We start from the raw sequence: 10920 nt of genomic DNA, 5'->3' as shown, positions 1-10920 counted from the left end.
AAGTGCACGTACGCTCGACCATAGCGGCCGTTCAACCGCCGTCGGACGAGGTGGGCGACTTAAGGCGCGAGATAGTCGCCTTAACAGCCAGTGTGGCCGAAATGCGGGCGACGCTGGACGCTCAGCATTCGGGCGCAAGATCACGAGCTCGCTCACGGTCTGCCACTCGAAAAGGGCGTTCGGGTAGCAGGTCGTCAGGACAGCCTACGGACAAAGGCATTTGCTGATACCATCTTAGATTCGGTGATAAAGCGACCAGATGTACGCTCCCATGTAAATTCGCGCCTACCGCAAAAAACTAGGTCCGCGGGGGGTCCTGGCAACGGCCACCCAGAGCGCAGCGCCGCTATTGCGCGGAAGGAATTTGAACAACTTATTCAACAGGGTATCTGCAGGCCCTTAAACAGCTGTTGGTCTTCCCCACTGCATATGGTCCCTAAGCCAAACAGCGAATGGCGCCCCTGTGGGGATTACGAAAGGCTAAATGCATAGACTGTTCCTGACCGATATCCAATTCCACTCATCCACGACTTTGCACATCACCTCGCGAATTGCCGCATCTTTTCGATCTTGGACTTAGCCAAGGCTTATCATCAAATCCCTCTAGCTCCAGAAGACATACAAAAGACCATGCACCCCTTTAGGACTCTTAGAGTCCACCCGGATGACTTTCGGATTGTGCACTGCGGCGCAAACCTTTCAAAGGTTCATTCACTCAGACCTGCGAAACCTCGATTTCTGTTTCGTATATTTGGATGATGTTTTGGTCGCCTCTTCCACTGAGTCTGAGCACTTAGCCCATCTCGAGTGCATTTTTCAACGTCTCCTTGAGGCCAGCTTACTCCTAAACGTTGAGAAATGCAAATTCCTTCAAAAACAGGTGAGATTCCTCGGCCACTCCATTTCCCCTGAAGGAATACTGCCCGACCCAGACAAGGTGCAAACGATTACAAGCTTCCCGCGTCCGAAAACAGTCAAGGAGTTGAGGAGGTTCTTGGGCATGCTAAACTTCTATCGTCGTTTCCTGCCCAAGGCCGCCCAACACCAGTCCATTTTGAACGCGTCCTTGTCTGGCCCCAAAACTAAGGACACACGAGAGATCGTGTGGTCTGAAGAGGCCATCCGCGCGTTTGACAAATCCCGTCAACAACTGGCCGACGCTACACTCTTGGCATTTCCTCTGTAATATGCACCTCTAGCCGTTTTTGTTGATGCCTCTGACATGGCAGTAGGTGCTGCTCTTCACCAAAAGGTGAATCAGGTCTGGCAGCCGTTGAGTTCTGCTCACTGCGTACTTGAGCATCAAATACTTCCGATTCTCCCTAGAAGGCAAGCCATTCACAGTGTTCACGGACCATAAGCCCCTCACGTATGCTTTGAAACAAAAGCCCGACAAAGCGTCCCCTCGTCAGCTCCGACACATGGGCTTAATAAGCCAGTTTACGTCAGACATTCAGCACGTATCCGGCAAGGACAACATAGTTGCTGCCGCTTTGTCTCGTGTCTCCGAGGTTAACCTCCCCGCCTCACTCGACGTCTCGGCTATTGCCAAGGCGCAGGAGGGTAACGCAGCACTTCAGAGCCTCAAATCCAACCCCAAATGCAAATTTCGGGAGTTGCCCATTTTCGGCTTGAACCTCTCTCTCTGCTGCGAAGACAAGGAAAAGGGACCTCGGCCTTACATTCCGGCCACCTTTCGCAAGGAAGTGTTCCACGCGGTTCACGACTTAGCGCATCCAGGTATCAGGACAACAAATCGGCTAGTCACCGAGAAATACTTCTGGCTCCCCATGAACAAGGATGCCAATTCCTGGGCCAGAGAGTGCGTCGCATGCCAGAAGTGTAAAGTCTCTAGGCATGTAAGGAAAGAATTGGGCTCATTCCCCCGCACTACCAACCGGTTCCACACCATACACGTCGACATAGTAGGACCTTTGCGAGACTCGGACGGTTGCAAATATTGCCTCACAATCATCGACAGCTTTACGCGGTGGCCTGAGGCAATACCTCTGAAAGACATTACGGCGCAATCTTGTGCCGAAGCCCTCCGTCAAGAGTGGATACCTCGCTTTGGCGTCCCTGCAGTGATCATTACTGACCAGGGAATGCAATTTGAGTCTACCCTTTTCTCGGAGTTAGGCAAACTCCTGGGTTTTAAACGCCAGCGGACTACTGCATGCCGAACTGAAAGCCGTCATTATGGCACGTGACGATCCGTCTCGCCTCTCGCCCTACTTGGCCTACGTAAAACCCGCCGAGAGGAATTTGCTGCCAGCCCCGCGAACTGGTATACGAGGAGAACCCGAGACTCCCAAGTGATCCGGTCTTCGACAAGAGATCGGGTCTCACAGAGTCGGGGTTGGTGCGTCTGCTGAGAGACAATCTCCGACGCATCAAAGTCACCCCCTCCCCCCTCACCCGACACACGTCCGCATCTGCCTGTGCGTCCAAGAAGCTGGACACGTGCACGCACGTCCTGGTCAGGACGAATGCCGTCCGGAAGCCGCTGCAGCCTCCATATGATGGCCCGTACCTCGTTCTCGAGCGGGGAGAACATTTCTTCCAACTCGAGATCGCCGGACGCAAAACGGCGGTCTCCCTGTCCAGGCTGAAACCCGTGTGCGCCCCTAAGCAACGTTGCGTTCGCTTCGGGGACTGATGGGGAACGCAGTTCCGGGTTCGGTCGCTGAAACCCCATAGGTTTTATCTTCGGGCGGAGTGATGTGGTGCAGTAGGATTCGCGGCATTCGAAATTCATTTCGAATGTTGTGGATACAAACGGGTAGATGGCGCACCGGCGGTCTCTACGCATTTTAGAACTCGCCACAGGAGTGGAGAGCCGGCGGTGAAAAAGTTCCGCTAGTTTGGAGACGGAGCGGCCGCATGGAGAAGAACCGTTCTCTCCTGCTCCAGCCGTCGTGCGGCGTGCATATCCGAATTTGATATTGGCTTATTCGCTTCTAGACAAACATCTACGTTTGTCCGGTTGAACAGAAAAAAGCTGTGTAGAAAATATAGCTTTTGAAATGTAAAAATTGTGTTTTCCTCCCCCAAATTTTGCCGTTTAACCCTACTTTCCTCGAATTTTAACACACACAGCGTACCAATTTTCTTACAAAAAATGTCCGTTTTGTTAACGCCATTTTATCTAAAGTGCTCAATTTGTGATAGTTATAATAAGTTAAATAGAAACCCACTCACTGAAAAGAAACAACAAGCATTTGAACCTAAAATCAGAAAATAAGTAATTACCTTTCATAACTGCTAGTTCATAGGCATAAGTGATGTTTGTTAACCTTGATCTTTAACTAATCTTCACGAGGCGGAATCGAAACTTTACTGTTCTCACGATAAGCTCGCTCTTGTGAGATGCCCGGGGAATTTTCGTAATAGAAAAGTCGAGATCGGATTGAAAGAAATCAAAAGATTGGACTTGCAAAGATTTGACTTGATTTACTTTATTTAATTCTTACAATACTTTTTTATTACTCGCGCTGAAGTGATCTGTCTCGCGGTTGGGAACAGAAGAGACCGACTTATTTCCATGCGGTCCTTACTGTCCCAACCAACGGCACTTTTTTACCGCTGGCTCTCCACTTCCCCGGTGCGTTCTGAAAACGCGTGAGTGGAGAGTTTCCACGTTCAGCGCCATCTACCCGTCCGCATCCGCAACATCCGAAATAAATTTCGAATGCTGCAGATCCTGCCGCGCCACATCACTCCGCCCCCAGACGAAACCTAGGGGTTTCGGCGACGGATCCCCGAACTTCGTTCGCCGTTAATCCACAAAGCGGACACGACGTTGCTTCGGGGCGCACACGGGTTTCAGCCTGGACAAAGAGACCGCCTTTTTGTGACCACCGATCTCGAGCTGGAAAAAATGTTCTCCCCGCTCGAGAACGCGGTACGGGCCCTCATATGGAGGCTGCAGCGGCTTCCGGACGGCATCCGTCCTGATCAGCACGTGCGTGCATGTGTCCAGTTCCTTGGGCGAACAAGCAGGTATGGACGAGTGTCGAGTGGGTGGTGGCGCTTTGATGCGACGGAGATTGTCCCTCAGCAGACGCACCAACCCCGACTCCGTGAGACCCGATCTCTTGTCGAAGACCGGATCGCTTGGGAGTCTTGGGTTCTCCCCGTAAACCAGCTCCGCGGGGCTGGCAGCAAATTCCTCTCGGCGGGTTGTACGAAGGCCGAATAGGACGAGAGGCAAGACTTGAGTCCAGGACGGGTCGTCGCGTGCCATAATGGCGGCTTTCAGCGTCCGGTGCCAACGTTCTAGCATCCCATTGGACTGCGGGTGGTATGCAGTGGTCCGCTGGCGTTTAAAACCCAGGAGTTTGCCTAACTCGGAGAAAAGGGTGGACTCAAATTGCATTCCCTGGTCAGTGACGATCACTGCAGGGACGCCAAAGCGCGGTATCCACTCTCGGCAGAGGGCTTCGGCACAAGATTGCGCCGTAATGTCCTTCAGAGGTATTGCCTCAGGCCACCGCGTGAACCTGTCGATGATTGTGAGGCAATACTTGTAACCGTGCGAGTCTCGCAAAGGCCCTATTATGTCGAGGTGTATTGTGTGGAAACGCTTGGTAGTGCGGGGGAATGAGCCCACTTCTTTCCTTACATGCCTGGAGACTTTACACTTCTGGCATGCGATGCACTCTCTGGCCCAGGAATTGATATCCTTGTTCATGGAGGGCCAGAAGTATTTTCCGGTGACTAACCGGTTTGTTGTCCTGATGCCGGGATGCGCCAAGTCGTGAACTGCGTGGAACACTTCCTTGCGAAATGTGGCCGGAATGTATGGCCGAGGTCCCTTTTCCGAGTCTTCGCAGCAGAGCGAGAGGTTTGAGCCGAAGATGGGCAACTCCCGAAATTTGTATTTGGGGTTGGACTTGAGGCTCTGAAGTGCTGCGTCATCCATTTGCGCCTTGGCAATAGCCGAGAAATCGAGTGAGGCGGGGATGTTGACTTCGGAGACACGAGACAAAGCGTCAGCAACAATGTTGTCCTTCCCGGACACGTGCTGGATGTCTGACGTGAACTGGCTTATGAAGCTCAGGTGTCGAAGCTGACGAGGGGACGCTTTGTCGGGCTTCTGTTTCAAAGCGAACGTGAGAGGCTTATGGTCCGTGAACACTGTGAACGGCCTGCCTTCTAGGGAGAAACGGAAGTATTTGATGGACAGGTATGCGGCGAGCAGTTCGCGATCGTAGGTGCTGTAGTTCCGTTGAGCGGGATTCAACTGTTTCGAGAAGAAGCTCAACGGCTGCCAAACTTGGTCCACCTTTTGGTGAAGGGCAGCACCTACTGCGATGTCGGAGGCATCAACAAAAACGGCTAGGGGTGCATCTTGATGAGGAAATGCCAAAAGTGTAGCATCAGCCAGTTGCTGTCTGGATTTATTGAACGCGCAGACAGCCTCTTCAGACCACACAATCTCTCGTGTGTCTTTTGTTTTGGGGCCAGACAAGTACGCGTTCAAAACGGACTGGTGATGGGCGGCCTTGGGCAGGAAACGACGGTAGAAGTTTAGCATGCCCAAGAACCTCCTCAACTCCCTCACTGTTTTTGGACGCGGGAAGCTTGTGATTGCTTGCACCTTGTCTGGGTCGGGCTGTATTCCTTCAGAGGAAATGGAGTGGCCGAGGAATCTCACCTGTTTCTGAAGGAATTTGCACTTCTCAACGTTTAAGACTAAACCGGCCTCGAGGAGACGTTGAAAAATGCACTCGAGATGGGCTAAGTGCTCAGACTCAGTAGAAGAAGCGACCAAAACATCATCCAAATAGACGAAACAGAAATCGAGGTTTCGCAGGACTGAGTGAATGAACCTTTGAAAGGTTTGCGCCGCATTGCACAATCCGAAAGTCATTCGGGTGAACTCGAAGAGTCCAAAGGGTGTGCATATTGCCGTCTTTGGAATGTCTTCAGGAGCTACTGGGATTTGGTGGTATGCCTTGGCTAAGTCCAAGGTCGAAAAGATGCGGCAATTCGCGAGGTGATGCGCAAAGTCGTGGATGAGTGGAATTGGATATCGGTCAGGAACAGTCTGTGCGTTTAGCCTTCTGTAATCCCCACAGGGACGCCATTCGCCATTTGGCTTAGGGACCATATGTAAAGGGGAAGACCAACAGCTGTTTGAGGGCCTGCAGATACCCTGTTGAACAAGTTGTTCAAATTCTTTCCGCGCGATAGCCAGTTTCTGGGGTGGTAGAGGACGCACCTTTGAGAAAATCGGGGAACCAGTAGTATTTATGTGGTGCTGCACATTGTGCTTTACTGGTTTCGAGAGACTACATTCGGTAGTTATCTGGCTGAACTTTTGGAGGAGTGTCCGAACACGAGAGTCGGAGATGTCTTCCAAAAGAACGGAAAGGTTATTGTCAGCGTGAGATACCATTTGGCCCGACGAATTTAGTTTGGTTGTGGGGTCTATAAGGGACTTATGTTGCAAGTCCACCAGCAACCCATAGTGACACAAGAAGTCTGCGCCTAATATGGGGAAGCTGACATCCGCCAGGATGAAACGCCACGGAAACGTCCTACGCAAGCCAAGACTCACGTCCACTTGCCTGTACCCGTATGTATTGATGCGGGATGAATTTGCTGCCGCCAGTTTGAGGGGTTGTGGATATAGTCGATGATGCTGGGGTACGGGAAGAACCGAAACCTCCGCACCCGTGTCGACGAGGTAGTTGCGCCTGCTGAGGGGGTCGAAAATAGTTAGGCGACGTGGCGCTGCGCTCTGGGTGGCCGTCGCCAAGACCCCCCGCGGACCTAGTTTTTTGTGTTAGGCGCGAATTTGCAAGGTAGCGTACATCTTGTCGCTTTGTCTCCGAAGTTACGATGATACCAGCAAATACCCTGGTCCGCAGGCTGTCTTGACGACCTGCTACCCGAACGCCCTTTTCGTGTGGCAGACCGTGAGCGAGCTCGCGGCCTGGCACTCGAACGCTGAGCGTCCAACGTCGCCCGCATCTCGGCCACGCTGGCGGTTAAGGCCGCGATCTCGCGCCGTAAGTCGCCGACCTCATCCGACGGTGGTTGAACGGCCGCTATGGTTGGGCGAACGTACACCTCCTGTACTTGATCGGCCGTTGCTGCTAGTTCCTCCAAGGAACCGGAGACGCATGCTAGGATCGCCTGGGTGCCCTCCGGGAGCCGACGCAGCCAGAGCGACTTGATCAGGTCGTCGCCGATCTTGCTCCCACCCAATTGCCTCATTTCACGAAGCAATTGGCTGGGAGTTCGATCACCCAACGTTAAACCCGCCAGCAAGTGGTCTAATTTTGCCGACTCGCTTGCCGACAGGCGCCTGATCAACTCGCTCTTGAGCTGAGCATACGATGCCGACTTCACTACGTCGGACACCAGAAGTATGGACTCTTCGTCCAGGCCGACCACCGCGTAGTTGAAACGGGTCGCGTCCGATGTGATACCGGACATTTGGAACTGTGCTTCCAAATGCACGAACCACAGCTCGGGGTTCCGACGCCAAAAAGGAGGAACGCGTACGGCGAGGGCGGTCACTTGTGGGTCCGATGGGCCTGCCGCGTCTTTATTTTCAAACGACATTTTTCCTAACGAGAAGTACGATATTGTGATGCAGACGCGGTGAGTTTATACTGAAACGCGGTGAAATTTACACCGACACGGCAGGCCGCACCCACAAATGCACGCACGAAACGAGAAAAAAGAAAACGACGACCGAAGCGGACGCTCTCCAGCGCAGACCAAAAACACCGGGAAAACAGAGAACTTGCGATTTGAAACACCTCAACGCCGTCTCTTGCAGCGGCTTTAATTTTATTGTCACTTTTTCTTTAAATAATATTTCAATTTCAAACAATTATTTTGACAGAGGCTGATGAGAATACGCAAACACTTCTTCAATTGAAAATTTATCGATTTTCCGCTCGGCTGCAAGGAAGCAAGAGTTCCGGAATGCGTTGGCTCCGCTGCTGCTGCTGCTTAAGTTGGGCGGATGACGGCCGGACAGCTCTCCGATCTGTTGATTCCCGGCTCGGGCTGGCGTGAATGCGATAAGCAGTCGCTACTGCTGATCGTTGTCGCGGCTACTCCTATCCCTGCTACGTGACTCTACCTGCCGTTTCCTTCCTGTGAGTTCCCAGTTCCGCAATTCGACAGTTGATTGACTTGACCGGCCGAGCAACGAGGAAAGGGCGACGAAAATGTCCGCCGGTGGCACTTAGACAGCTCGAGCCGTGGGCGCGCTCGGCTCTACTTGTGCGCGCTGGGTGATTAGCTCGCGATGCGATGACTGAGCGAAATGTTTTCGTACTATCCCCGACGTTGTAGCAACGCAGCGAAAGCAAGACTCGTTTTCGGGCGAGAAAAGTGCCAATCCGTTGAATGTGCTACGCGCACCGGGCTGAAGATCGAGATTTTGGGATAACACTGCGATCCTTTCTTTGTTGTTTGTTGCGGAGCAACTGGTGGGAACGATTTATTTGGGATCGCTGATGCTGGAGTTCCCAAGGATGCTGTTCTTCGGGGTCACCACTTTAACTAATCTTCACGAGGCGGAATCGAAACTTTACTGTTCTCACGATAAGCTCGCTCTTGTGAGATGCCCGGGGAATTTTCGTAATAGAAAAGTCGAGATCGGATTGAAAGAAATCAAAAGATTGGACTTGCAAAGATTTGACTTGATTTACTTTATTTAATTCTTACAATACTTTTTTATTACTCGCGCTGAAGTGATCTGTCTCGCGGTTGGGAACAGAAGAGACCGACTTATTTCCATGCGGTCCTTACTGTCCCAACCAACGGCACTTTTTTACCGCTGGCTCTCCACTTCCCCGGTGCGTTCTGAAAACGCGTGAGTGGAGAGTTTCCACGTTCAGCGCCATCTACCCGTCCGCATCCGCAACATCCGAAATAAATTTCGAATGCTGCAGATCCTGCCGCGCCACAGATCCATTAGGAGTTACTATTAGCACTTCAGTGCAATTGGTTTTCAATTACTAGGGGTTCGTAGGAGCATCTGCAAAATTAGATTAACAGAAAAAAATTGCCAATAAATCGCGCTGCTAAATCTCAACAATAAAATATAAGAAAATTAATTCAAACCGCTTCAAGCCAAAGTGGTTGATTGAATGTAAAATCCTTACTTCACTAAAAATTGTTTATTTTCCGAGAAACGTCTTTTTACCCGAAAAGGGATTTTTAATTATCACAATTGAATTGACTCGTGAAGCATATTATCGAAACAGATGGAATTGAAAAGCTTGGACAGGAATTATTGTAGACTAACTTACAGGGTTTTGTATTATCCCAAACCGGTTGACAGGTGAAGGGTCGTTTTGCGAGATATCCCGCTTGATTTGTTGCAAAATGTGTCACTTAACAGAAAGAGCAAGAGATGTTTCACCAGGATGGGGTGTTTCGACATAATGTCAGTTAGTATTTGAAAGGAATGATTTATAAAGACATCTTAAGGCGTTTGAAAGAAGTTGTTTTTTTTTCTAAAATAAGTAATGCTGCTGCAAACATGTCAACCAGAATCTTTTTAAAAGCAATACCTTACTTCAGTAAACAACTCTGCAGGGTAGTTAATTCGAACATTTGGATTAAAAAAAAATAAATAGAAACACTTGGAATACAACATCTTTTAATTTTCATTCATCAAAGTTTCCGTTTGTATCCGGATAGCTGAGTGGTTAGAGCACAAGGCTGTTGTACGGAAAGTCGCGATTTAAATCTCACTGGTGGCATGGAATTTGTATGTGATTTGACGTCGGATACCAGTCGACTCAGCTGTTAAAACTAAAATCAGGGTAACAATCTGGGGCGAATGCAATGCTTGTACACATTGCATCCTACAGCGTACTGTAATCCTGTAGTGTACTGTTACGGTCTTGAATAAAGTGCTCTAACACACTTCAAGGCCCTGATCCAATTGGATTGTTACGCCAACGATTATTATTATTAAGGGGGTCATCCCGTATGTCGGGTTGGAGAAATCGATTTTTTTTGCATCAATTGTATCTATATATAGTGGAGAATATGTGGGCAAAGGGATTTTCCGATATTCCGAGTCGTTCAGAAATTACAGTGTTAAACAGGTAAGAAGTTTGCAGCCGCGGCTACAGTACTCGATGAGAAAGAGCATCGAATCTTTTTTTACCTGTTAGTTTTTTACCTGAGCCTTATAAATTCGAACACAGGTATAAATATAAAAAAATGGAAAATCAATCAATTGTCTAAACTTATCTGCTGTTTGGAATGAAAAGGATAATCCAGTCTAGAGTGAGCACTGAATGGCTTTCAAGCTATACTCAGTTATATTTTCAGTGATTTTTTAAAATGGATCGTACGCAGGCTTTAACGTTCAACGCCATGCTCGCACTAAAAAACGAGTATTTCATGGGAATCGATACTTATCAGAGAAGAAAAAGGACTTCGCATCAACATCAGCAAAGAAACTTTTAGCAAGCATCAACATGGATGTTCCAATTGCGACAGGTTTTGTATATTGTATATTGGATTTTGCTGGAGTTTTCTCCGATATTTCTGCAAATTTCTGCAAATAATAAAATATACGTAGTAGTGAAAAAAGGAATGCGTAAGACATGTCGAGAAAAGAATGGGAACGCGGCTTAGAAATGCAAAGAAGAATCACAAAAGCATTGGTGGAAAAGGGGCTGGAAAACTTACTGATAAGGTTATTAACGGCCTCACTACATTTTTTGGGCTAGCTATTCGTCGACACGATTCGATAAAAGGAATGAAGCAAGAAATTTGCTCAACTTTCTTCCATAAATGTTCTACAGACGAAAATCCTCAGCATCAAAATTGTCCAACAGGCGAGGACAGTTGGTGCAAATGGCGCAAAGCGGAAACTAAAGGAGAACTGGATAGTTTCCACCACGAGAAGGCACCTTTGACTGAAGA

The 10920-nt window shown here is 49.4% G+C and overlaps 1 long non-coding RNA gene across 1 annotated transcript; it reads right to left on the bottom strand.

The window, feature by feature from the left end:
- Window positions 1-7768: 7768 nt before the first annotated feature.
- Window positions 7769-8738, bottom strand: LOC119656510. The gene is made up of 2 exons (XR_005250058.1): window positions 8698-8738; window positions 7769-8585 (listed from the first exon to the last, which is right to left on the bottom strand). It is a non-coding gene; the product is annotated as an uncharacterized LOC119656510 (long non-coding RNA).
- Between the last annotated feature and the right edge of the window lie 2182 nt (window positions 8739-10920).

This window comes from Hermetia illucens, chromosome 5 (assembly GCF_905115235.1).
Source record: "Hermetia illucens chromosome 5, iHerIll2.2.curated.20191125, whole genome shotgun sequence".
NCBI lineage: Eukaryota > Metazoa > Arthropoda > Insecta > Diptera > Stratiomyidae > Hermetia > Hermetia illucens.
The sequence above is the reverse complement of the archived record's forward strand: the minus strand, read 5'-3'. Positions and strand labels throughout refer to the sequence as shown.